Consider the following 26,266-nt stretch of genomic DNA (forward strand, 5'->3'; position numbering starts at 1 on the left):
TACTTGCTGTCTGGTCACTCTGTATCTGGAGGATCTTGGCTTCATGGAAGAACTGGTTTGGTGACAGATCAGCCTGAGATTGGAAAGATCTATCATATTAGTGGTAGGATGTGATCCTCATGCAGAAAGTTCAATATACTTGTTGTACATGACAGGGGAGACTTGAGGCACCTCTAATGGATTAGGTTCAATTTGTTGAAGGCAGTAGTACCTCTAGATTAATATATTAGAGGTTCACTGAAACGTTTATAAGCTGCTTATTAATTAATGGCACTTCTGAAAGTACCCTCAGTGTTCTGCTCTGGCTGTCAGAATGTTCAATGGAATTCAGTTCCTGTTGCAATGGAGCTCACTGCTCCTGCACCATCACTTCTGGGACCCTGGAGATCAGCTGTCACTTCATAGGTGGTTCAGCTGGAACACCTGTTCTGTTAAGGGGCAAATTCTGATAGCCTTCATGTTGCGTGGCATATTTCTTCAAGAGTGGTCCTATTGAGTTCACTGGAACATTTGTAGAGTTAAGGAACAATGTGAGCAAGGGGGTTAGAATCTGACTGTAAATGAACAGTTCAGGTGGTGCAAAGAATTGGGTTGTTGACATTTCTTTTCCTTTGATATTGGTTTTTCACTTTTCTGTGTGGCTGCGGCCTTTTCCTTTCACTACCTACATGTGGTACTGTTTCACTTTAAAATGTGAAATGTAGGAGTTGCTAATGTGTAAGTACTTCTTTCAAAGCTATAAGCTAAAACAATCCCATTATTTTCTTTATATCCAAAGTACCTAGTCTATTACACATACATTTACATAACTTTTAAAAGAGTAATCTAAGTTTCAGAACCTTGTCATTATTCAATCACATAAATCATACACAACCATCTAGTTCTCAATTTTTCACTGTCAAGAAAGGTTTCCCTAAAGGGCAGTGTAATGTTTAATAGACTTTTTAATGCTATATAGTAGAATACCCAATGCTGTGATCCTGTCACACACACTCTGTATGACTTATAATTGAACACTAATAGACCAACACTTTTAATAAGTCACCTAGCGAGATTGTTTGAGTTTCTGGTGACCCTTCATTTTCACAGTGCTAACTGCAACTGCATAAGGGGTGCAAACCAAGGCCAGCTGTACTCATCTAAATGAGATATTTGCAAACATGATTCTGAAAGACAGATCTGCACTGCCCATGAGGAAGTGTGTCTTTAGAAGGGTATTCCATCCCCCACCTTCTGCCCCACACACATAGGGGGAGAACTTGCAATCATCTTCAGCCTACAGAGTCCTTGCAAATTCTAGCAGATGCATATGTAAAACAGCAAAAACCTAGGACCAGCTTCAGCCCTGATTCACACTTGTCACAAATGCTGTGTTGCCCTATTGAATTTAAATAATCTTTAACATTTAGTAATGGACAAGCCTCAAAGTTTTGGATGTTCAGAAATCTGCATGCTCACTTACTTAGAGCTTATCTGGAACTCCCAGTGTTGGGCTGGGGAATACCCCAAAACATCATCTTTCTTACGAGATTTCTGATATTTCCCATTTCAGTTCAGATTTTCCCAAACATCAAAAAGTTATGTTAAGCTTTTAAATATTTTATTCCATTCTGATTATAGATCTCTAATAATTATGCTGAACAACTGTTTGGGATATTAATCCTGGAAAAGTATCTTCTGTTCAGTGGATCTCCAGGAAGAAGATATCAAAGGAGAAAGATGATTGGTTTTTACATATGCTGAGCAGGGCTTGGATTGCCTATGGCATTTGGTGATCTCTGCAAGTGCCAAAGGCAATGTAAAAGCAAAGAACCCAAATTATGTCCGCCCTGACTTTCTGCCAATTGTTCATGATACTTCTTTCAGCACTCAGAGGTTTCCCTTCACCTAATCAGTCTTTAGTACATACAAGTTCTACTGCTAATCTCCTTCGAGGCATTTTCAGCCAAAGTCAAATTTAAAGATTAGCTAGGTCAGCAAATGACAACTGTGGTCACCTTGTGTTGAGTCCCTCATCTAGTGAAGCATCTCGTAATAATTTTCAGCAAGATCATTACCATTGTGCCCCACAGTTCATTTAACTACTGGGCATTTATACTTTAAATCTGTCATTGTTTCCAATGTGGTCACTGGCTACTGCTTCACTGATGGAACGTCTATCATGGAAAAACAAAACATAGTGCATTCCTTTTTGGGGTTTTAATAAGCAAACACGTGAGAAATTTGATGAATTTAGTATGAGATGGGTGACTCCTAGTCATATAGCAGATGCAGGTTTATTAGCATAGAATCATGGAAATTAAAGACATAACAGATTCTTTATCATCCAGTTTATTTAATTGCCAGCACAGGATTGTTCCACAGCATTTAATGTTTTGATCCAGTGCAGCATTAATGGGGTTTCCACCACTTCTCTTGGATGACTATTCCACGGCATACTCTTCTGGCTCTGTCAATCTGTTTTTTCAGTTCAGCAGGTGGGTATTGTAGATCTCTATCAAGCATTCTTAAAACTACAATACCCACCTGCTGAACTGAAAAAACAGATTGACAGAGCCAGAAGAGTACCCAGAAGTCACCTACTACAGGACAGGCCCAAGAAAGAGAATAACAGAACGCCACTAGCTGTTACCTTCAGCCCCCAACTAAAACCTCTCCAGCGCATCAAAGAGCTACAACCTATCCTGAAAAATGATCCCTCACTCTCACAGACCTTGGGAGACAGACCAGTCCTCGCTTACAGTCAGCCCCCCAACCTGAAGCAAATACTCTCCAGCAACCACACACCAAAAACACTAACCCAGGAACCTATCCTTGCAACAAAGCCCGATGCCAACGCTGTCCACCTATTTATTCAAGTGACACCATCATAGGACCTAATCACATTAGCCACTCCATCAGGGGCTCATTCACCTGCACATCTACCAATGTGATATATGCCATCATGTGCTAGCAATGCCCCTCTGCCATGTACATTTGCATAGAGACTGTCCAGTTTGGCCAAAGAATAAATGGACACAAATCTGACATCAGGAATCATACATTCCTAAACCGTTAGGAGAACACTCCAACCTCTCTGGCCACTCAGTAACAGACTTAAAGGTGGCAATTTTGCAACCGAAAAGCTTCAAAAACAGACTCCAATGAGAAACTGCTGAGCTTGAATTAATATGCAAACTAGATACCATTAACTTGGGTTTGAATAGAGACTGGGAGTGGCTGGGTCACTACACATATTGAATCTATTTCCCCATGTTAAGTACCCTCACACCTTCTTGTCAACTATCATCTTGATTATCACTAGAAAAGTTTTTTTCTCCTGCTGATAGTAGCTCATCTTAATTAATTAGCCTCTTACTCCACCTTTTCATGTTCTCTGCATGTGTGTGTGTGTGTGTGTATATATATATATATATATATATATATATATTCTTACTATATTCTCCATTCTGTGCATCCGATGAAGTGGGCTGTAGCCCATGAAAGCTTATGCTCTAATAAATTTGTTAGTCTCTAAGGTGCCACAAGTACTCCTGTTCTTTTTGCAGATACAGACTAACACGGCTGCTACTCTGAAACCTATCAGTTTAATAAACATCTCCGAGGAGCTCTGCCTTTTCCCTTTGATTCTTTTAGAGTCTTATAAAAATAAGCAGGGAAGCAAAGGGGTATTTTTACCTGATTTAAATAAAACCATGCTTTTCTTATCTTGTACTGTCCCTCAAATATGTAGAATTACAAGGGGAATCTGTGAATAGGATTGTAAAGAGATCCCAAGGTTCTTTTCGTTCTTGTGGTTACCATGATGACAGTAGCACTCCTCAAAGATGAACCGGAACCTTAAAACAACATTTAATACCTATTAAGATGTGGCTACACTGTGCAATAAAGTTCTGAAAGGTGGCCCTCATTGGCATCTGCATTACATTTGCTCAGTTTGTAAAGAAAAAGATGTTTTTTCTAACTGCCAGCCCTGCAAACTTGGGCTCTGAAATTGAAGTTGAGCTGTTTCAAACTCACTGTAATTGGTAATAGAGTTTTTGAATCAGAACTTGGATAATCTGTTAACTACCACTAGTGCACAGGATACACGAGGGAGAAGAGGGTCCAGTTCACTCTCCCTGAACTCTCTTTGGCTGAGCAGTACTCTGGGAGTACAACTTATTTTTTCTTACTAAAGCTAACAGATGAGTATACATAGGAAGCAGATCTGCTCAGTCACAAGGTGACATTTTAAAATAACCATCTTTCATCTGAACTACCTGAATTGTACATTAAGACCCCATATCAGAAATGGAATATATGTAAGTCTAAAAGTTACAATTAACACTATTTATAATGATCTTCTAAACCACTGCAAGGAACATTCTATCCGTGTTAGATATTAGTGATGCAGGTGTAACATAGAACTTTGAGTACAGCTCTTGGCAAGTAAAAAATCTTTTCAGTTGAGATTTTAATGTCTGTGCAAAGCCTTCTCTACTCAGCGTACAAATCTGTGACACCACCGTAATCCTGGCGTGACTATAAATTTAGCATCTTTATTCTAGTTTTACACTAGTTTAACTGAGATCAAAATCTGACCCTTAGCACTTTCAAGAAGTGCACATATTGTAAAGACTTAAAACATTATAAAGATCTGTGAGCTTAGCTACCCTGAAACATTTGCCATATTATGTGATTTTTGTGTCATGGGTTGAAGAACGGTTATAATTAATTATATGAGTCTTAATCACTATTTGAGAACCTTCTATGCATAATTGGTAGAATCTATTGACAAAATGACTTTGGATAATAAATGTAATCTTAGTCTTTTGATACTGCAAGTGAACATTTTATACCCCTATGATCATTACAATGCATCTTCTGTTTACAATAAAAACATAATTCCACTTTTAAAATTGATTTCAACTATATAACTCTGGTATACGGGTGGTTGCAATTAAGAAATCAATTTTTGTCAACTGAGACCATACAAGAGGGTCTTCGATACCAACGTAATTTCCTATTCAATATCTGTAAGGGAAATGCCACTTAATGTTGACTTTAAATGGTAATCACTCTGACTCTTTTACTCCAGTACTTCAGATATTATTTACATTATATACTTACCTGCTGTTCAATACTCCTTGGTTTACTTCTGGCTCAGGTAAGTTGCTAAACCTTTCTGTGCCTCAATTTTTTAATTGTAAATCAGTATCGTATGTGACAAAGTTCCTGCTCTACCTTGGTGGGTCTTGCACTTATTGGTGGATTTGCTTGCCTTGGAGCTTCATAGCAGCCCTCAGCTTGGCCATTTTTCTGAACCCACAGTCCAGGTCAACTCCTCCTATGTCTGACCAGGAGCTGGGAGGATTTGGGGGAACCCAGGCCCACCATCTACTCTGGGTTCCAGCCCAGGGCCCTGTGGAATGCAGCTGTCTAGAGTGCCTCCTGGAACAGCTGTGCAACAGCTGCAACTCCTTGGGCTACTTCCCCATGGCCTCCTCCCAACACCTTCTTTATCCTCACCCTAGGACCTTCCTCCTGGTGTCTGATGATGCTTGTACTCCTCAGTCCTCCAACAGTCTGCATTCTCACTCTCAGCTCCTAGTGCTTCTTCCTCCCAGCTCCTCACACACGCACACCACAAACTGAAGGGAGCTCCTTTTTAAAACCCAGGTGCCCTGATTAGCCTGCCTTAATTGATTCTAGCAGCTTCTTGATTGGCTGCAGGTGTTCTAATCAGCCTGTCTTAATTGTCTCCAGAAGGTTCCTATTCTGGAACCTTCCCTGTTACCTTACCCAGGGAAAAGGGACTTACTTAGCCTGCTCTCCTGCTGCTGCCCTCTGGCCTGGGCTTTTCCTGCTTTTTGCCCCTGCTTTCGGCTTCCCCCCCGACTGAGCCAGACACTCTCCCCCTTTTTTTTCTTTTTGTTGTTTTTTCTTTCTCTGCTGTTCCTAGAGTGCTGGCCGGCTGCTGGCCGGCAGTTAGCACCCGCCTGCCCTCGGATGCTGCTGCCGCTCCAGCTGAAACCCCCCCCCCGAGAGAGCGGGGGCCTGCTGACCCGCTCCCCGGAGGGGGGGAGTGGAAGGACCCAGCCCCCAGACCCAGCCGCTTGCTGTTTGTTTGTGGACCCGTCTCCGACTGAGAGAATTTCTTATCACCTGCTCCGGCATCCCTGGAATGTTGGAGCTGCGAAAAAGAAAACCCGGACAAGGAAGGGAAACAGCCGTCTACTAGAGGAACACCGCCCGAGGAATCTACAAATCGCCGTGGAAGGGGCCCAAAACTGTGCTCTCGTGTAGGGGGAGGCCTTGACTGTATCGTGACTGTGTTTGTAGGAACACAGGGGGTGTGGCATGGAGCTGCCCCCCGATCCATCTGTGTCCCCCCCATACACACACTACTATCCTCATCACTGCCCCCTCCATCGTCATTGCTGGCTGTTTAACATCTGCCTCTGGACTTAGCTGCTCGCCCTGATTCCACCATGTGGGCCAGAAGCACCAGCCAACCAAACAGGACTCTCTGGACAAGCGTACGGTGGTTCATGGCCCCCCCCCCCCACGAACTGCCCATCCCACAGTCTGTCCCTTTTTACCTGACCCCAACTCCAGTTATCCACCTGCCACCGCCCCCAATGGGGCATCGGCAATGGAGGGCACCAGGGTGACCTCCACCACTGCTATGCTCACCGCCTCCCCAGACTCTAGGGGAGCTCCCCCAGCCAGCAGGAAAGGCCAGGGCAAGAAGAAGGGGAAGGGCCCCGCTAAAACCACCAGGCCCTCCGTGGCAGAGGCCATCCCCACTGCTGCGGCCCTGCCACCGACCACGGCGTCCCTCCCTGCTGCCCCCTCCACCAGCTTTGCGGGTGTCCCTCCCTCACCCCCCAGGACGTATGCCCGGGCGGCGGCAGCCCCTCTGCCTGCCGCCTCGTCATCTCTCCTGCCCACCGCCTCCGCCACCATCAACAGCGTCCGGGGCTTCTTCCCCACCATGACAAGGAAGCACGGTGTCCAATGCCTCCTGGTGCCCGCCTCGCCCCACGGGGAGACCTATGTGTGAGCGTTGGCGAGGGTGGTGGGGCCCTCGGCCATTGTGGCGGTCTCCAAAATGTATGGGAAGGTCATCTTCTTCTTAGCATCAGAGGCTGCCGCCCAGGAGGCAGTGGAGAGGGGCCTGGCGGTGGCGGGGGTGTTTGTCCCCCTAGAGCTGCTGGAGGACCTGGGCGTCCGCCTGGTCCTGATCTCTGTCCCTCCTTTTCTCCCCAATGCTGCCCTGTTACCCGCCCTTTCCAGCCTGGGGAAACCTGTTTCTGTCATTAGCCCTCACCTGTTGGGCTGCAAGGACCCCACCCTCCGTCACATCTTTTCCTTCCACCGGCAAGTGCAGCTTCTACTGCCGTTGGCGGCATGTGATGGAGAGGTGCTTGAGGGGTCCTTCCTAGTCCCCCACCAGGGGGCCCGTTACTGGGTGTATTTCTCCATGGGGGAAGCCCGGTGCTACCTCTGCCGGGCATCAGGGCCTGTCTGGAGGGACTGCCCCAAGCCCAGCAAGGAGGGGCACCTGGGATCCCTGAGACCCGGCAGGACATCGGCCCCGTCATTGCCGATGCCCCGGCAGCCCGATACCTGAACCCACCCCCCCTCCTCTTTGGACCACCACTTCTCCGCTCAGGCCCAAGGGGCACCTCCCCTACAACACCCAGACAAGCGGGAGAGCCCCGCCCTCGCTGCTGACAGTCTGAGCCATCGCCTTTACCCCCTGATGCGACCCCTGCTAACCAGCCCCCAGATGATGCCATGGAGGGCTGGGCCCTAGTCCAGGGGAAGCGAGGCAAGCGGAAGGCTCGAGCTCCGCCTCATCTACCCGATGCGGAGGCCCCCCGGAAGACCAGGAAGGGGGGTACCGATGCCAAACCTTCCGCTTTGCCCATGAGTGTATCCCATCCACTGGTGTCAGCCGGGAAAGACGTGGTAGCACCGGAAGGCAGTGTCTCCCCTTCACGGGACACCCTCCCCTCAAGGAAGCCCCTTCTGTCCTGACACTACCCGAAGCCTCCGTGAGCCCCAAGGCAACCGTCGTGGCGGGTGCCAGCGGGGAGAACCCTGGGGCGACGGAAAGTTTCCTCTCCTCCATGTTCGAGGAGATCAAGGCCCTAGATCTGACCCCGGTCGCCCAGGGGGAGGACGACCTTTTGCCAGCAAACCTCGATTTGGGCGACTTCACTCCACCCCTCTTTTCCCCATGCTCCCTCCCCGTAACTGCTGTTTCTGCTCCCACTTCCGAGGAGCCCCTGGCCTCCTCCATCGACCCGGCCGCTGATGGCACCCTGCTGACGATCACCGAGCCTGCTCAGGTAACAACTGACGCCACGCGGCCAAGACACGAATCGCGAGGGGCAGCCCCTGTTGGTGCGGAGCAATCGATTTCCTTCTCGGGTGGGGGCCCAACAGAAGATAATCCACCTCCTGATGCTGTAGCCGCTAAATTCACCATAGAGCCCGCGCCCGGTATCACTGAGAGCTCCCTCCCTACCCCCTTAACACTCAAGCCTGATCGGAAGGCGCCACCATCCAGCTGCTTGCCTCCCGAAACCCAGAATTTCGCCTCTGCTCCTGCCCCTATCCCTATCCAGTCTACCTCTTGCGATGTTATCGCAGCCCCTGGGGCTGTCTCCTTCCCTTTTCCTACCGATGACCCCTAGGGAGCGGCCTTTATGTTCTCCTGCCCCGACCCATTAGGGGCTGCTATTTTCCCTCCACTGCCCCCTATCATCCCAGGGTTTGAGGTGGGCCTAGAAGCTCCAGCCCATCAGGCACCCTGTCGGGGGTCCGCACCCTGCTTGCCCGTTTTAGTGGGCCACGGGGCTGCACCAAGGGACCCGCCGGGGAACAACCGGGAAATCGTAACCCCACCCCCCCATGAGCTGGGACGGGAAAGCAGGATGCTGCGGCCTACTGGCGGGTCCGCGTCTTCCGTGACCAATTACTCACCTACGGGATGGGTCAAGGACTGTCGCGCAGCCCACTGGGGGATGCAAGCATCCCTGCCAGTGAGGATCCCCCCCGGCCCTCCTCATGACACCTCTCACCATCGCAATGTTGAACATCCGGGGTTGTAGGATGGCTCTCCGCAGGTCTCAGGTGCTCTCCTTCCTTCGGGAGGGAGGGTACTCTGTGATCTTCCTGCAGGAGACCCATACAGATCCGACCGCCGAAGATAGTTGGCGGCTGGAGTTGGGGGACAGGGTCTATTTTAGCTATTCCACGATTCGGCAGGCTGGAGTGGCAACCCTGTTCTCCCCCGACCTACGGCCCAAGGTGCTAGGCGTTGCCAAGGCCGTGCAGAGTCGCCTGCTGCAACTCCGGGTCCGTATAGAGGGGCACGTAGTTAAACTCGTTAACGTCTATGCCCCGACATCAGGCCCGGAGCAGCTGCAATTCTATCAGCAGGCGTCTGCCTTCCTCGGCACCTTAGATTCTCATGAGTGCCTGGTCCTGGGAGGGGATTTTAATACCACTCTCGAGGAGCTAGACCGCTTAGGGACTGAGCAGTGCCCGGCCGCTGTGGACACCCTCCGGGAGATAGCTGAACATCACTCCCTAGAGGACATCTGGCGTGACCACCACCCGGATGACACTTCCACATTCACCTTTGTCCGAGTGGAAGCCCATCGGTCAAGTCACTCCTGGTTGGACCGCATTTATCTATCATGCTTCCATCTCTTACAAGCCCACTCCTCCAGCTTTCGGCTGGCCCCATTTTCTGACCGGCACCGTGACAGCCTCCCTCTGTGCGGAGAGGCCGGGGCCAGCCTATTGGCATTTTAACAACAGCCTGTTGGAGGATGAAGGCTTCGTGATGTCCTTCCGGGAATTCTGGCTGGCCTGGCGAGGGCAGTGGCATGCCTTTCCCTTGGCGCGGCGATGGTGGGACCTGGGGAAGGTGAGCGCCTGGCTTTTCTGCCGCGACTACATCCGGGGCACAAGCCGACGGAGAAATGCGGTGATAGAGCAGTTGGAACGGGAGGTCTTAGAGCTGGAGAGGCGTTTGGCCACCAACCCCGAAGACCCACTCCTCTGCGGAGCGTGCCGGGAGAAGCAGGAGGAGTTCCGGGCCCTTGAGGACCATCGGGCCCGGGGCGCCTTTGTTCGATCCCGCATCCGCCTCCTTCGGGAGATGGATTGTGGCTCCCACTTCTTCTATGCCCTGAAGAAAATAAGGGGGCCCAAGAAACACGTCACCTGCCTCCTGGCAGAAGCACCCTCCTCACGGAACCAGTGGAGATGTGTGGGAGAGCCCAAGCCTTCTACGCAAGTCTTTTCTCCCCGGATCTGACCGAGCCTAGTGCTTGCAGAGTGCTTTGGGAGGAGCTCCCTACAGTCAGCGCGAGCGACCGAGACCGGCTAGAATTGCCTCTCACTCTGGCCGAGTTCTCGGAAGCCCTCCATCGTATGCCCACTAATAAGTCTCCAGGCATGGACGGGCTGACCGTGGAGTTCTACCGCGTGTTTTAGGACATCCTCAGCCCAGACCTAGTCACCATCTGGGCAGAGTCTCTGCAGAGCGGGGTCTTCCTTCTCTCGTGCAGGCGAGCTATGCTCGCCTTATTGCCGAAGAAGGGGGACCTCCGCAATTTATGAAATTGGCGTCCCATCTCACTCCTCAGCACAGACTAAAAAATTGTAGTGAAAGCAATCTTGCTGCGGCTAGGGTCTGTGCTGGTGGACGTGATCCACCCAGACCAGACCTACACCGTCCCGGACTGCAGTATCTTTGATAATCTATTTCTGGTTTGGAACCTTTTGGAACTCGGGCGTAGAGACGGTCTGTCGTTCGCCCTCCTGTCCCTAGATCAGGAGAAGGTGTTCGATAGGGTGGACCACGGATACCTCCTGGGCACTCTGCAGGCGTTTGGCTTCAGACCCCAGTTTGTGGGTTTTGTCCGGGTGCTGTACGCTTCCACAGAGTGCCTGGTTAAACTCAACTGGACCCTGACCGAACCGGTCAGCTTCGGGCGAGGAGTACGGCAGGGGTGCCCCCTCTCGGACCAGCTGTAGGCTCTGGCAATTGAGCCCTTCCTCTGTCTCCTCTGCAGGAGGTTGACAGGGTTGGTGCTGTGGGAGCCGGAGCTGCGGCTGGTCCTGTCAGCGTACGCTGATGACGTGCTCCTCGTGATCCAGGACCCCGGCGACTTGGCGCGGGTGGAGGCTTGCCAAGCCATCTATTCGGCAGCCTCCTCCGCCCAGGTCAACTGGGTCAAGAGCTCTGGCTTGGCTCCCACCCGCGCTTCAGACCATCCGGTGGAGCGCGGATCCGCTGCTCTACCTCGGTGTTTACCTTTCTGCCATGCATCCCTCTCCACCAGAGAATGGGGAAAATTTAGAGGGCGGGGTGATAGAGCAGCTCCGGAAATGGACGGGACTACTCCGATGTCTCTCCCTCCAAGGGAGAGCGCTGGTGCTTAATCAACTAGTCCTGTCCACGCTCTGGTACCGGCTCAACACCCTGGTCCCGGCCCTGGGTTTCCTGACCAACCTCCAGACATTGATTCTGGGGTTCTTTTGGTCAGGAACGCACTGGGCCCCTATAGGGGTCCTTCATCTACCCCTGAAGGAAGGAGGACAGGGCCTGAAGTGTCTACACACTCAGGTCCATGTCTTCCGCCTCCACACCCTACAGAGGCTCCTCTATGGTGCAGGCAGTTCAGCGTGGAGCACACTGGCGCACGCCACCCTGCGCCACATCCGAGGGCTCCGATATGACTGGCAGCGCTTTTACCTCAGTCCGGGAGGTCTTCCGCGAGACCTCTCCGGGCTGCCAGTCTTCTACCAGGACCTCCTCCGGACTTGGAAACTGTTTTTAATAACCAGGTCCGTGGCGGCCACCGAGGGGGTAGATCTCCTCGTGGAGCCCCTGCTACACAACCTCCAGCTCCGTGTGCAGGTGGCAGAGTCCCGCTCTGGGTGCCAGAGCTTGATCCTGGCAGAAGTCACAAGAGTCGGAGACCTCCTGGACTACGACCGGGGAGACTGGCTGGATCTCCTGACGCTCGCCCAGTGCATGGGGCTCTCCAGACCTCATACCCCCCCGGCGTGTACTTCAGGAGGTGAAGGCCACTTTGCCGCTGCTCGAGCTTACTTTGACCGGGTCCTACTCGAGGGCACGCCCCACCCATCCTCTACCCCAGGTCCACCGGACTTTTTAATTGGACTCCTGCCCCACAGATCCAATCGACCCCCCCCCACCCCTTCACTCCGAGCCGGCTGCATGAACTGCAGCTGGTACGCTTCCAAACCGCGCCAAGGAAACATCTATACACGTTCGTGCTCCACACCCTTCACGCCCTCACCCTAGTGTCCCACCCCGACACAAAGTGGTGAGACCTTCTGCCACCTTTGGAGGGTGAGCAGCCCCGGTGGGTCATCCTATATTCCACCTTGGTTCCGAGGCCCGTTGGGGACATCAGTTGGCGGCTCCTTCACGGAGCTGTGAGCACGGGCACGTACTTGGAGCGGTTCACCCCCATCCCAGATATTTGTCCCTTTTGTGGTGTGAGGGAAACCCTGGCGCACGTATATCTGGAGTGCGCCAGGCTGCAGCCCCTGTTCCAGCTCCTCACAAATCTCCTATTATATATTTGGTTGCATTTTTCCCCTCACCTTTTTATTTATGCACTCCCCATCAGTGGCCTCACAGAGTCGCGGGATCTCCTAGTTAACGTCCTTCTGGCCCTGGCTAAAGTGGCCATCTATAACACCAGAGAGAGGAGGTTGCCCGATGGAGTTTCCTGTGACTGTAGGGCCGTTTTCTGATCCTCGGTCCGTTCACATATCTGGGCGGAGTTCCTCTGGGCGGCGTCCACCGACTCCCTTGATGCTTTTGAGGAGCAGTGGGTGCTGTCCGAGGTTCTCTGCTTGGTGTCCCCGTCTGGGTCCCTTTGTCTGACCCTTTGATTGGGGGAGAGAGTAAGGGACCCCAGCCCCAGCCATTGCTGCTGCGAACACCACCACCCTAGAGGGGTCCTTTCACACGTAGGTGCACGTGACCCCCCCCCCCCGGATTGTCCACCCCACAGCCTGCTCCTCTTGTTGGGTGTTTTCAGAGGAGGGAATTGTTGGTGACACTCGGACATGGCGCCAGGTAACTCAAGGGGGTGGAAGACCACGAGAGTCGATGAAGCCCCCTCGCTCTGGGCCACCAGGTAACTCGGAAGGGTGGAAGACCACGAGAGTCGAGGAAGCCCCCCACTCTGGGCCTGGGCAAGCTTGAACACTTCCCTCCCCTGAAGCTAATGAGAAAACAATTGTGATTGGTTACTGTGTTACACATTGCATATGCTGCTGTTTTTACTTTGTAAGTGTGTTATGCAAATAAAAACATCTTTTACTTCAAAAAAAAAATTACTCTCCTATAGCCATCTGGCCCGACCCTGTCACAAGTAATACTGCATAATATTTTGAAAGAGAAGTCTCTTCACAAGTATTAACCAATTATCTCTAATAATTATTTTGAAGGAAGTTCTATGGACCGTATTATACAGGCGGTCAGACTAAACCAGTGGTTCTCAACCTGGGGTACATATGCAGAGGCCTTTTAGGGGGTATGTCAGCTCATCTAGATATATGCCTAGTTTTACAAGAGGCTACATAAACAGCACTAGCAAAGTCAGCACAAACTAAAATTTCATACAGACAACAGCTTGTTTATACTGCTCTGTATACTATACACTGAAGTGTAAGTACAATATTTATATTCCAATTGATTTATTTTATAGTTATATGATAAAAATGAGAAAGTCAGCAATTTGTCAGTAATAGTGTGCTGTGACACTTTTTTTTGTATTTTTATATCCCATTTTATAAGCAAGTAGTTTTCAAGTGAGGTGAAACTTGGGGGTACACAAGACAAATCAGACTCCTGAAAAGGGTACAGTGATCTGGAAAGGTTGAATGCAATTAGACTAGATGATCACAATGATCCCTTCTGGCCTTGGAATCTATGAATTTATGGCACATTGCCTTTTGGGAGCTGTAGTTTGGGCCCCCAATCTCTCTTATTGGGCCAGAATCTCTGGAGGATTACATCTTTCATAATGCAGTGGTAGATCCAAGCTGTGTAGTGCATCATGGGAGTCACATGGCTCTGCATGCCTTATGAGAGATGTAGTCCAGCCAGGGGGAGAATTGGAGAATTATGGCGGAGAACTGGAGCATCCCAAGCTACAGCTCTCATAAGGCAATGCGCCACTATGGGAAAATGCAGTCTAATATTGAACTGAATTGAAATGAAGCATTTCAGGACAGTTCAATAAGCCAGAATAAAAGATTTCAGAATGTCAAAATGTTTCATTTAATCAAAAATGCTGACATTTCCTAACCAAAATTTTCCAAAATTTCCATTGTGTGAAAAATTTAGGAGTTTCAACTTTTTGTCTTGCTTTGGTATGAAAACAAATGTTGAAATGTCAGAACTTCCTGTGGGGCAGAAATTCTGAATTTTGAACAACTGTAGTTGGAAGCCTTCCATGTTAAGCTTGGGTGCAGGGGATAATATGTTGAATAAGAGTAGAATTTTTTTTTCAATAAAGATTTAGTGCACAGAAGTTATAAATCACCAAAATGTTTGTCCTGAACTACCTTCCCAATGGATAAGGAAAGCCTGATTTAAGAGAAAAGTGGCTAACGTATTACAAGAATAGCCATAATTAATTCATTTCCTTTGTGTTATAATATGGTTGCCTCTATCTTGGCTGGCACACCAGAGGCTGAACCAGAGATCTCCAGAGCTAAGAACATGAATCTCTACAGCCTGAGCTAAAAATCCAGGTGCTCACGATAATATCTGTGACAAACTCAGACCCTCTGTAATCTGGGTGTAGAGTAGGCCATGTGCCATAGTGGTGGGTTACATAAACATGAATCAGGGAGAATGTATTGACATTAAAATTGATTACAGAACCGTTTTGGTGGGTTTTCTACAGCTATACAGCATTCATTTGGAAAGCAGTGACTAGAAAGAGGGTGTGATTTTGGGATGTGATGGCACAATGTATTATAACATAATCATGTTTTGTCATGCCATGTTCATTTTAGTGAGAGAGCCAAATATTTATTAGTATCACGGCATAGGTGGCCCAGCTGCCGTCTTGAGCAATCTTCAGTTTGGGAGTAATTTCAAATACTTGTTTTTCTTTTCTCCGTCACGCTTTATGTGTGGGGTCTTTACTTTGCACTCAGTGTCTCCTGGATTCTGTGTCATAGCATATGAAACAGTTTGTAACAGCAAATTTTGAGAGAGAGCCATGCTGAAAGTATCTTTCAGAGTTCCAGATTTATATTTTAGACAAACGTTTTATTTACATGGGATAGGCACTGGGTTCTATTAAATCATAAGGAGGGGAAAAACTCTTATATGTCATCTTAGATAATTGCAATGATTCAAGCAAAATGGTTCAATAAACGTTCTTGCTGTTCCCTGAAAATGTTTCTGTCCATTTCCACATCCACACGTCTGAGTGGGCAGAAAACGATTTCATTCTGACACAGAGTAATTTAGGCTTCACTGTGTGTATCTCACAGTTGAATAATAAAACCACGGTTCAGAGTGGAATGCAAAGAGGGGGTTGATGCAAATGAGGCAATTCATTCAACAACAAAAGTGAAGAGAGGATCGCAATTTGAGACTATTTCACTGGAATCTTACAGCACATAAAACTACCAAGATGAACAAACAACAGTGTGTGTGTGTTTACAAATGGATTTTTAAAAACCCATTTGCATTGTCTTTTAGAATAGTTACAAAAAAGCCTCAAATAAGAGAAGAGAAAGCAAGTAAATAGATTAAATATAGAGAAAAGAATTAGTCTCCTGTTAACAAATGTTTCCTTAGTTGCAGAATGTACAAGTTACTAAAATGCACAGATACCGGTAATAAATAGAGAACTAGCTCCCATATCCGAGTCTATTAATCTTATGGGGAGCAATGTGATTGCATTGCAGCTAGGTGAGAAACACTCTAGAGATAAATTGTCAGTAACGCTCAAACAAAAGGAAGCAGAGAAGATGACAGATAGCAACAAAGCAGGAGTGGTAGCATAAGAGGGCCTAGTGTTTCTGATGGGTGGCTGTGAAAGTCCTCTCTTGGCATGGGCTGTGAGGGGGATTGTGTAAGTCTGTGGTGCTTTAGGGTGGGATTTTCAAAAGTGCTCAGTGCGGGCACAACTTTGCTGCTGTTGAAGTCAACAAAAATGCTCAGCATTGGCCTCTCTCTGCTTCGGTTGGAGCAGGCTCAGGCCAGCAGTGAGGGATTTTGAAAATCCCATCTCTCTGTGTTCTGGGCCTGGTCCAGAATTGCTTTCACTACTAAAAGCTTCAAATGGCAAAAAAGGATTGAGGGTTAACATTTTTTGCCTTTGTTTCCCTATCAGCTTCGGATTGTAAATCCCCTGGGGCTACACCTGTCTTTTACCTAAGGCTGGCCTGCCTGGGATCCTAAGAACTGTAGCAACGGATGAAGTTAAAACTAGTTCGGCATTTAGTTCCATTTTGGATGTCTATCTGTACCTCTTGGATCTTTATGACTGGGCTGGAATTCTCACAAGAAAAGCTTTCTTTGTGTGATTCTCTATCCTTTCTGGTCTTGGTTGCACATCATCAACGTAGAGATGCACAAACATTTTGTAAAGGGGTGTGGGGAGAAGGGAATTTAATCCAAACTTTTTTAAACCAAAAAAAAAAAAAAGGTTTGAATTTGAGTCTTCTTTTGGGAGAAGATCTTTTTCTGGCAGGTGGGTTTTGTGAGTTCTTAATTTGAGTTGCTTCATGTGATACAGGTGGATTAGGCCCAGAGACCCCCTGCTGGAGGCCTCAGGGTCTTGCCACACTCCTCCCAAGAAAGGAGCAGTGGAGAGGTCCTCCAAGTGGGCTAGAGTGGCTGCAGGGGAAGCAGCCAATCAAAGAGGCTGCAGGGAGCAGCCCAGGAGGGCCCTATGAAAAGGAGTTGTAGAACCAGAGACAGGCAGATCCTTGCTGCAGGTGGAGGAGTGCAGAGTAGCTCCTGGCTGGCCAAAGAGAACTTCAGCATAATGGACAGCTCAGTGCTGGTAGGGACCAAGGAGTGAGGAAGAGCTCCTGGCTGGCTGCTGGGCATGAGCTTTGAAGAGCCCTGAGCCAAGTGTAAGGCATTGGTGAAGGCTAGGGCTGCGGGGAAGCGGCCTGGGGAACCGAAGGCAGTTTTGCCAAGGGGACGTGGCAGCATGCAGCTGCTATTCTTAGGGTCCTTGGGCTGGGAGCCAGAGCAGAGGGTGAGCCTGGATTCCCCCCATAGGCCACTGGGGAAGTGCCTACAATTGGACAGCAGTAAACCCCCCAGAAGGGGACTGTCAGGAGGCCCAGCTAGAGAGCTAGGGCCAGAACCGACTAAGAAGACAAAACCATTATCTCCAGGGAGGAAGCTCCGGGAGTACGGCCTGATACCGGGGCCAGGACCGGTTTAAAGAATGCAAACACACCCAACCAGAAGGGGGTGCTCAAAAGTGGCAGGTGCCACGCTGTTACAGTTCTTCCATCACTTGTCATTATTTGGTATGTATTATGGTAGTGCTTAATAATGCCTAGATGCCTTAATCAGAATGCGGCTAGGCTCTGTACAAACACATAGGAAGGCAGTATTCCTTCCCCAAAGAGCTTAATTTAGGTTAAAAAATGAAATAAATGAGAGCAGCAAACACTAGATGGGAAGGAATGGGGAGCTTCAGTATTATGCAGTTATGTGGCCTAACAATGTAAACATTTTGATTCCATTAAAAGTGTTTTCTCTAGGAATGGTGGAGTTAGGTGGAGTTGTTCTGAGGATCTATCTCCATTTCAGATGCTAGTCTGCTATTTTGAGCACTGCTGACCCCAAGAATTTAAACAAGTAAATGTCCTCCCCTCCCACCAGATCCATGAAGTTTTAAAAGAAGAATAGAATGTATAGTCTTTTGGTTGCATCCTGACTTTCTAAAAATATTCCTTTGGTCTTCCAGTGTTCGTGTGCTCATTTCATGTTGGAAATTTCCAGTGTGTAAGTAATGGCAATGGGGCAGAGGTGAGTCGGCAATCTGCATATTATGCAGGAAGGTTTTAAGTTTTTACTCTGTTTTGATGATGTTCCACCAACAGGTGCCTGAGGAACCATATTACATTATCTCCCTTGCTGGGCCTCAGGTGAAGGACTTCTGTTTCTCCACAGTGACTCTTCTCACACACACCCCAGCCCTCCCACTCAATATCAGTTCTCAGCTCCATTTGAAAAGGCTTTCATTGCTAGAAGTAGCAGCTAGGTCCACTGCTATGGTCAGGTTTCCAGATTTCAAAGAACAGGCAGTTGACAGAAAGTGTTCACATCCTTTTGGACATAAGTCCAGCCAGGGATGGCTTCCCCTCATCTCCATCCCCTGCAACAAATCAGCTCCACAGCCAATGTGGCCTCACCTGGTTCCCACCTGTCTTCTTGCCCCATCCCCTTCTTCCACAATTTATTATATCCCATTTCTCAGCTCTAGTAGCTGTTCATGTGGGAGTGTTTGGTTGAGAACAGCAGGCTTCCTTGTTGATCTGGATTTGGGGCTATGGCATTGTGCAGTTGGCTCACAAGTGGACAATGTCTCATCACCCAGATCCCAAATGGACCAAACATAGCTCTGATGGTTAAAACATTGGGGTATGCAGTGGGACCAACCAATCGACTGGATCTATGAGCTGCAGCATCAACAATCCCTCATAACTTCATCACTTCCCATCTTGGAGAAGCTGTTTTGAGTGAACAAGGGCACCAGAATGCTCATTTCAGGAGAGCAGGATAAGGTACTGTGCAAAAGCTGTTTCTATGGATCAGGCTGGACTGGTCCAAGCTGCTGCATTGTAGGGTTTGCAAACCGTGGCTGTTGCCTGGGCATGAAAGGACATTAACAAGGTATCAAACAGTGAAGCCTTGCTTACCACTGCTGCAAACTCTCTTGTCCAGATAATATGTATCACTCAGATGTGGAGGCCCATATGTTTAACATGAACATGGATTTCAAGCTCATTTCCTAGTGTGCTGGTGGGATGCGCAAGTAAAGCGCAAAGCAGGAGCTAGTTTCCACTTTTTGTAATTATGCTGCAGAGACGGGACATTGGTGTATTGCCACCATCTTGTGAATTAGGCATCAGCCTGCCTTCAATGTGGAAAGGGATTTCATTCATAGGAGAGCCTGAGCTCTTGTGGCAAACTGGGTGGTTGCTTCATGTCATGCAGTAGTCTGACAGGTCTGTGAGCCTTGGTTAGGCGAGAGAATAATATGGGCCCAGTAGGCCCTCTTGTCTAAGGGAATAGTTAAACCCAGGATATTCTGGCTTTATGCATCAAAAGAAGGAACGGCTGGTGACTGCTCAGCACAGTTGTTTACCTTCACACACACATGCACTCTCCCCTTTTCGCTGCTGCCAGGATGGGTTGTGTCTAGAAATTATCTTGTTTGACATGAAAGGTTTAATAAATTTGTGGCGGCTTAGCCACAATATTCCAATGCTTTCATTGATCCCATGTCATCACAAGATACTGTTTACACATTCCCTGAGCAGGAGCTGCCACTTGTGCTGGTTTTCTGACATGGGAAATTGGCTGGTTCACTTTAATCCCTGTTTGCCTGTGGCAAGGTCTAATTGAGCTTTAAAGAGAAATAGGCTAGTACACTAGCTCAGTACCTTTCTGTATTGCTGTTAGTTAGTAGATCTTTGCTTTTTTCCAGGTGTGACATAGGCCAGGTTATCTGAAAGAAGTGCAAATCTCACTTTCCCTAGCACAGTACATCTGAGTACCAGTATTGCAGCTCCCATATAAATCTGTTTGATATGCAGATTGTATAGTACCCATGACATTTGGTGTGTCTATTAGAGGAAATAGATGTGAAACATCTTGCAAACACATCCTTAACATTTGCTATACTCTACAAAAATATCCTGGCAGAAATGAGGTGAGGGGAGGAAAAAAGCACATATACATGCTGAAAACTAAACCTGGCTCACTATTAGAAAATTGCTTGTATTTTTCCAAAAGCTTATTAATTTCCTGCACTCTTTAAAGATCATGTGAACTCAGCATGACTCTTCAGCATCCTGAAAACGCATTTGCCATAGAAAAATACTAAACCCCTTCAACTAATTAGCACAGATTGCTAGTTCCCCGTTAGTTCTTTGAGCATGACATTGTGCTAATGATATCAGAATAGCTTCATATTTCAAGCTTGATTTTTTATTTTATTATTATTTTATTTTTAAAAAATCCTTCATTTTCTGCCAAGGTACTATAGCTGAAACTGAGAAATAAATGATAGCTCTTGTCAGTGCCCTAGATTTAATTCTTAAGAGTCTTAAAGTTATGACCACATAGCTATTTTCAAGAGCAACACAGAGCTCATGCATATAAATGAGCAGTTCAACTGTTTTTTATTTTAGACCTGTGTTGGATATTTGATGCTTAAATAACAGAATCATAGAAATGTAGGGTTGGAAGAGACTTCGAGAGGTCATCTAGTCCAGCCCCCTATAGTGAGGCAGGACCACGTATACCTATACCATCCCTGGTAGGCTTTGTCTAACCTGGTCTTAAAAGTTTCCCTAGGAGTGAGAATTCTTTCAAGTACTTTTAGCCCCTGTAGTCAGGGGTGAAAGTAACTGAGGCCACTTACCAGTACGGGGTGGCCCCGGCCCCCCGGAAGGGGCGGGGCCTCGGATGGAAGGGGCGGGGCTGGGGGGGTCAGAGTCCCCCAGCCAGCCCTTCCAGTCCGGCTGGCCCGCGCTGCCCAGGGCTCCCGTGTTGATTTAAAGGGCCCGGGGCTCTGGACGCCACTGCTGCCGTAGCGGCAGCGGCGTCCGGAACTCCGGGCCCTTTTAAATCGTTGGCCCCAAGGGCAGCTGCTCCCTTTGCCCACCCCCCCCGCCCATCGGCGGCCGAGGGGGCCAAAAGGGGCAGGAACATTAAAGTGCTGCAGGGTCCTTTGCCACCGCAGAGCTTTAACGTCACTGCGCCCCCCGCCGATGGGGCCGAGGGGGGGGGCGCAGCAACATTAAAGTGCTGCGGCGGCAATGACCATCCTTAAAGCGCTGCCGCGGCAGCACTTTACCGTCCGTGCCCCTTTTGCCTCCCCTGTCGGCGGCCCTGCCGGGGCGGACCCTACCAGCAGGGCCGCCGACAGGGGGGAGGGGCAGGGACATTAAAGCGCTGCCGCGGCAACGCTTTACTGTGGGCTGGGTATGGGCCGGTGCGGGTTCTTACCGGTACGCAGAACTGGCCCCCTACCAGCTCGCTTTCACCCCTGGCTGTAGTATTTTAGTATCCCCATGCTTTACAGAAATTCTGGTGGAAATGCTTACATGGTCTTCATGCCCCATCTTCCTGTGGCAGTTTCTGCTGGAGTCCTAGTCATGTGACAGCGGGGGTGCTGGAACAGTTTGTATAGCGGGGGTGCTGAGAGCCATTTAACCAAACTGTAAACCCAGTATATGATGGAAACCACTTGAAGCCAGGGGGTCAGCAGCATCCCTAGTTTCATCACCTGTGTGTGACAATCCTCTCTTCTGATGATTTGGTCGTGCCTCCTGCCAATCATTGACAGAAACTGCAGCCTCTTGAAATGCCAGCTCAGCTTAATGAGGACTTTTGAGCTAGGGGGTCACAGAAGAGAACAAATCTAACAAAAATGTTTAAAAATAACAAATACCCCCCCACACACACTCACACACACCACGGTAGAAACCTATGACACCTGGTGGTGGTGATTTATTTTAAACATTAAATTACAAAATTATCAGATGCAAAAAATTCTTTACTAATATTCAGACACCATCTTAGTTGTTCCCTTTGTAAATAGAGGTAGTTCATATTTACTATGCTATATGCAGATATGTAAGTGTGAGGAGTTTTTGTTTTCTATGTAATTCACCTTTAAGTTTCTGAGAACTCTCCCTGTGTGCAGAGTTGTTTTTAAGTAGGGGGTCTCAAGCGATTACAAAAATCAGTTGCACGATTGAAGAATAGTAGATTACCATTTATTTAAATATTTTTGGATGTTTTCTACATTTTCAAATCTATGGATTTCAATTACAACACAGAATACAAAGTGTACAGGGCTCACTGTATATTTATTTTTGATTACAAATGTTTGCACTGTAAAAAAAAAAACAAAAGAAACAGTATTTTTCAATTCACCTCATACAAGAACTGTGGTGCAGTCTCTTTATCATGAAAGTTGAACTAAAAATGTAGAATTTACTAAAAAATCTGCATTCAAAAATAATACAATGTAAAATTTTAGAGCCTGCAAGTCCACTTCTTATTCAGCCAATCACTCAGACAAACAAGTTTGTTTACATTTGCAGGAGATCCTGCTTCTTGTTTACAATGTCACCTTAAAGTTAGAAAAGGCATCCACATGGCACTGTTGTAGCCGTCACAAGATATTTACATGCCTGATGCGCTAAAGATTCATATGTCCCTTCATGCTTCAACCACCATTCCAGGGGACGTGCGTCCATGCTGATGATGGGTTCTGCTTGATAACAATCCAAAGCAGTGTGGACCGATGCGTGTTCATTTTTATCATCTGAGTCAGATGCCACCAGCAGAAGGTTGATTTTCTTTTTTGGTGGTTTGGGTTCTGTAGTTTCCGCATCGGAGTGTTACTCGTTTAAGACTTCTGAAAGCATGTTCCACACCTCGTCCCTCTCAGATTTTGGAAGGCACTTCAGATTCTTAACCCTTGGGTCGAGTGCTGTAGCTATCTTTAGAAATCTCACATTGGTAACTTCTTTCCATTTTTTGTGAAATCTGCAATGAAAGTGTTCTTAAAATGAACAATGTGCTGGGTCATCATCTGAGACTGCTATAACATGAAATATATGGCAGAATGCGGATAAAACAGAGCAGGGGACAAACAATTCTCCCCCAAAGAGTTCAGTCACAAATTTAATTAGCGCATTATTTTTTTTAATGGAATCATCAGCATGGAAGCATGTCCTCTGGAATGGAGGCCGCAGCATGTGGGGGCATACGAATGTTTAGCATAGCTGGCACGTAAATATCTTGTAAGGCTTGCTACAAAAATGCCAACCAAATGCCTGTTCTCACTTTCAGGTGACATTTTAAATGGGTACCGCAGGACTGCCATGTATGGTGATATTTGTATTTAAATAGATATGTGCTGTATAATACTGGAAATGCTGAAACGCACAGTGGTGGATGTTAGGCTGGATTTTTAACAGTTTCTGGAAACTATAAAAATAAACATTTGTAATAATTAAATGCATTGTTTTTTCAAAATATGCTGTTTTGTTAAAGCCAGAATGTTTTGTGGAGACTTATTGGTTTTGAGGAAGTTTATGTCCAGAAGGTTTCTCAGGTCCAGAGCTATCTAGTCATTTCTGGGGAGAGAGAAACTGAAAACCTGATCGGTGAGTAGAAAATGGACCTTTTGGTACAAACCTGGTTCTTGAAAATGTTAAAAGGGTTTTTGGTTTTGTTCCAGTGCAGAACAAAAACAAAATTTGAAACCCCTAAAATTATCATGAAATGGAATTGTCATCATCTGGCCTGCTTTAGTGACAAGCCAAGGAAGCAGTCCTACAAAGACTGCCTGTTGAGCATAGGCTTCAACTTGAAAAATCAAATCCACTCAGGTGGATGCTTGCACCCATATGCTTCATGTGCAGTCCAATGGCACTAGGGTTCACCCTTGAAAAGCTGATTGGCAGATTAGGTCTACAGTGTATACTACCAAGTGTCAGAGGGGTAGCCGTGTTAGTCTGTATCCACGAAAATAACGAGGAGGCCGGTGGCACCTTAAAGACTAACGGCTTTATTTGGGCATAACCTTTTGTGGGTAAAAAACCCCACTTCTTCAGATGCATGGAGTGAAAATTACACATGCAGGCATTATTATACTGACACAAGAAGAGAAGGGAGTTACCTTACAAGAGGAGAACCAGTGTTGACTTTGCCAATTCAATCAGGTTGGATGTGGTCCATTCCCAATAATTGATGAGGTGGTGTCAATACCAGGAGAGGGAAAGTTGCTTTTGTAGTGAGCCAGCCACTCCCAGTCCCTATTAAACACCAAATTAATGGTGTTAAATTTTTGCAAATTAATTTTAGTTCTGCAGTTTCTCTTTGAAATCTGTTTTTGAAGTTTTTTTTTTGTTGAAGGATGGCTACTTTTAAATTTGTTATAGAATGTCCAGGGAGATTGAAGTGTTCTCCTACTGCCTTTTTTATATTACTGTTCCTTATGTCTGATTTGTGTCCATTTATTCTTAGTTCTTCATTTAATTATTAGTAAAATTAGAGATGCTTGTATCTTATTAACTCTGTTTCCTAAACCTCCAGGAAGAAATCCCAGCCGGTGTGGATCCAACCAAAACCAGTCTGGCCAGCACCATCTGTGATTTGGGGGGGCATGTGATAAATGAAGCGGGGGTAGCTCCCTTTTATGGACAGCCAGCCAGCCAGTTAGCTATCAAGTCCCTCTTGGTGGTTGCTTGCTTTACCTGTAAAGGGTTAAAAAGTCCTCCAGATAAAGAAAAGGGAGTGGGCACCTGACCAAAAGAGCCACTGGGAAGGCTAGAACTTTTTAAAATGGAAAAAAAAGCTTTTCCTTTTGTGTCTCTGTTGTTCTCTCTGGACTGAAAAGATGGGGGCAGCTGGAATGCTGTGCAAAGTTTGGAGCAGGTATGAAAATTAATTGTCCATACCTAGGACTGGGACAGGGAATGTTTAGATAGACGCGATTAGGTTTATTTCTTTTATTTTCTGTAAGGCTTGTGGACTCATCTGTGCTAACCCCAGATGCTTTTGTTTGCTTGGAACCTTTAAGCTGAACCCCCGAGAAAGCTATTTTGGCTGCTGAGTTTTTGGAATTGCTCTTTTAAAATCTAGCAAAAGCCTAAGTTTCAGATGTATTTTCTTTTTGTTTTTAATAACATTTGCCTTTTTTAAAGAACCTGATTGGTTTTGTGTCTTAAAAGGTCTGTGTATATGTTTTTCAATTAGCTGGTGGCAACAGCTGGGTTTCCCTTTTGTTTTTCTTTCTCAGCTTCCCCGAGGGAGGGCTGGAAAAGCCGAGGGGCCTCAGGGAAAACTTCCCAAGTGAGTTTTTCCAGGATTTGCAAGAGGCAGTTTTTCACTTGGGTGGTGGCAGCGTTTACCTAGCTAAGGTCAGAGAAAAGCTGTAACCTTGGGGGTTTAATACAAGCCTGGAGTGGCAAGTATTAATTTTTTAAAATCCTTGTGGGCCCCCACCTTCTGCACTCGAAGTGCCAGAGTGGGGAATCAGCCCTGACATCTGGGCAACTGGAGAGCAGTAGCTGCGGGCCAGGAGCCCAGCTCTGAAGGCAGCGTCCCGCCAGCAGCAGCGTAGAAGTAAGGATGGCCTGGTATGGCATTGCCACCCTTACTTCTAGGCTGCTGCCAGCAGAGCTGGGCCCTCAGTCAGCAGCCGCCACTCTCTGGCCGCCCACCTCTGAAGGCAGCAGCTAGAAGTAAGGGTGGTGATACCATACTATGCCATCCTTACTTCTGCGCTGCTGCTGGCGGGACGCTGCCTTCAGAGCTGGGAGCCCAGCCAACAGCCACCGCTTTCTGGCTGCCCAGCTCTGAAAGCAGCACAGAAGTAAGGGTGGCAATACCGTGACCTCCTCCCCCCCCCCCCCCCCAAACAAACTTGCAAACCCCTCCCGCCTCCCCCCCGCAACTCCCTTTTGGGTCAGGATGCCCAATTTGAGAAATGCTGGTCTCCCCTGTGAAATCTGTATAGTATTAGTTAAAGCACACACACCAGATTTCGCGGTCTGTGACATGTTTTTCATGGCCATGAATTTGGTAGGGCCCTAGTGATGACCCTTAATTTTTAAATAAACAAACAAACACTGGAGGGTTGTGGGGAATTCCAGAGGGACTAGCCCATAGGAACACAGCAAGTGTTCTAATTAATTCAAAGGTGATTAACCCCTTTCTTTCTGGATTAAAATATTGTGCAAAGCATACAACTAGGAATCATTTTCTTTCTATGTTTCACTATAGCTTTATTTTAAATTGCTCTGTATTTACATTGTGTTTTTGTATCATAAGGCTTTAAGGATCTCTTTTTGCTATATCTGTCTCATTTCACTTTTGCTTATGTTTACTTCTAAAATGTTAGGAAATCATTTAAAGAAAGGCGGGTCCCAGCTGCTGAATTTGGAGTGGGATCCTAGTTCAGGATAC

Source organism: Lepidochelys kempii, chromosome 5 (assembly GCF_965140265.1).
Source record: "Lepidochelys kempii isolate rLepKem1 chromosome 5, rLepKem1.hap2, whole genome shotgun sequence".
NCBI classification, from domain to species: domain Eukaryota; kingdom Metazoa; phylum Chordata; order Testudines; family Cheloniidae; genus Lepidochelys; species Lepidochelys kempii.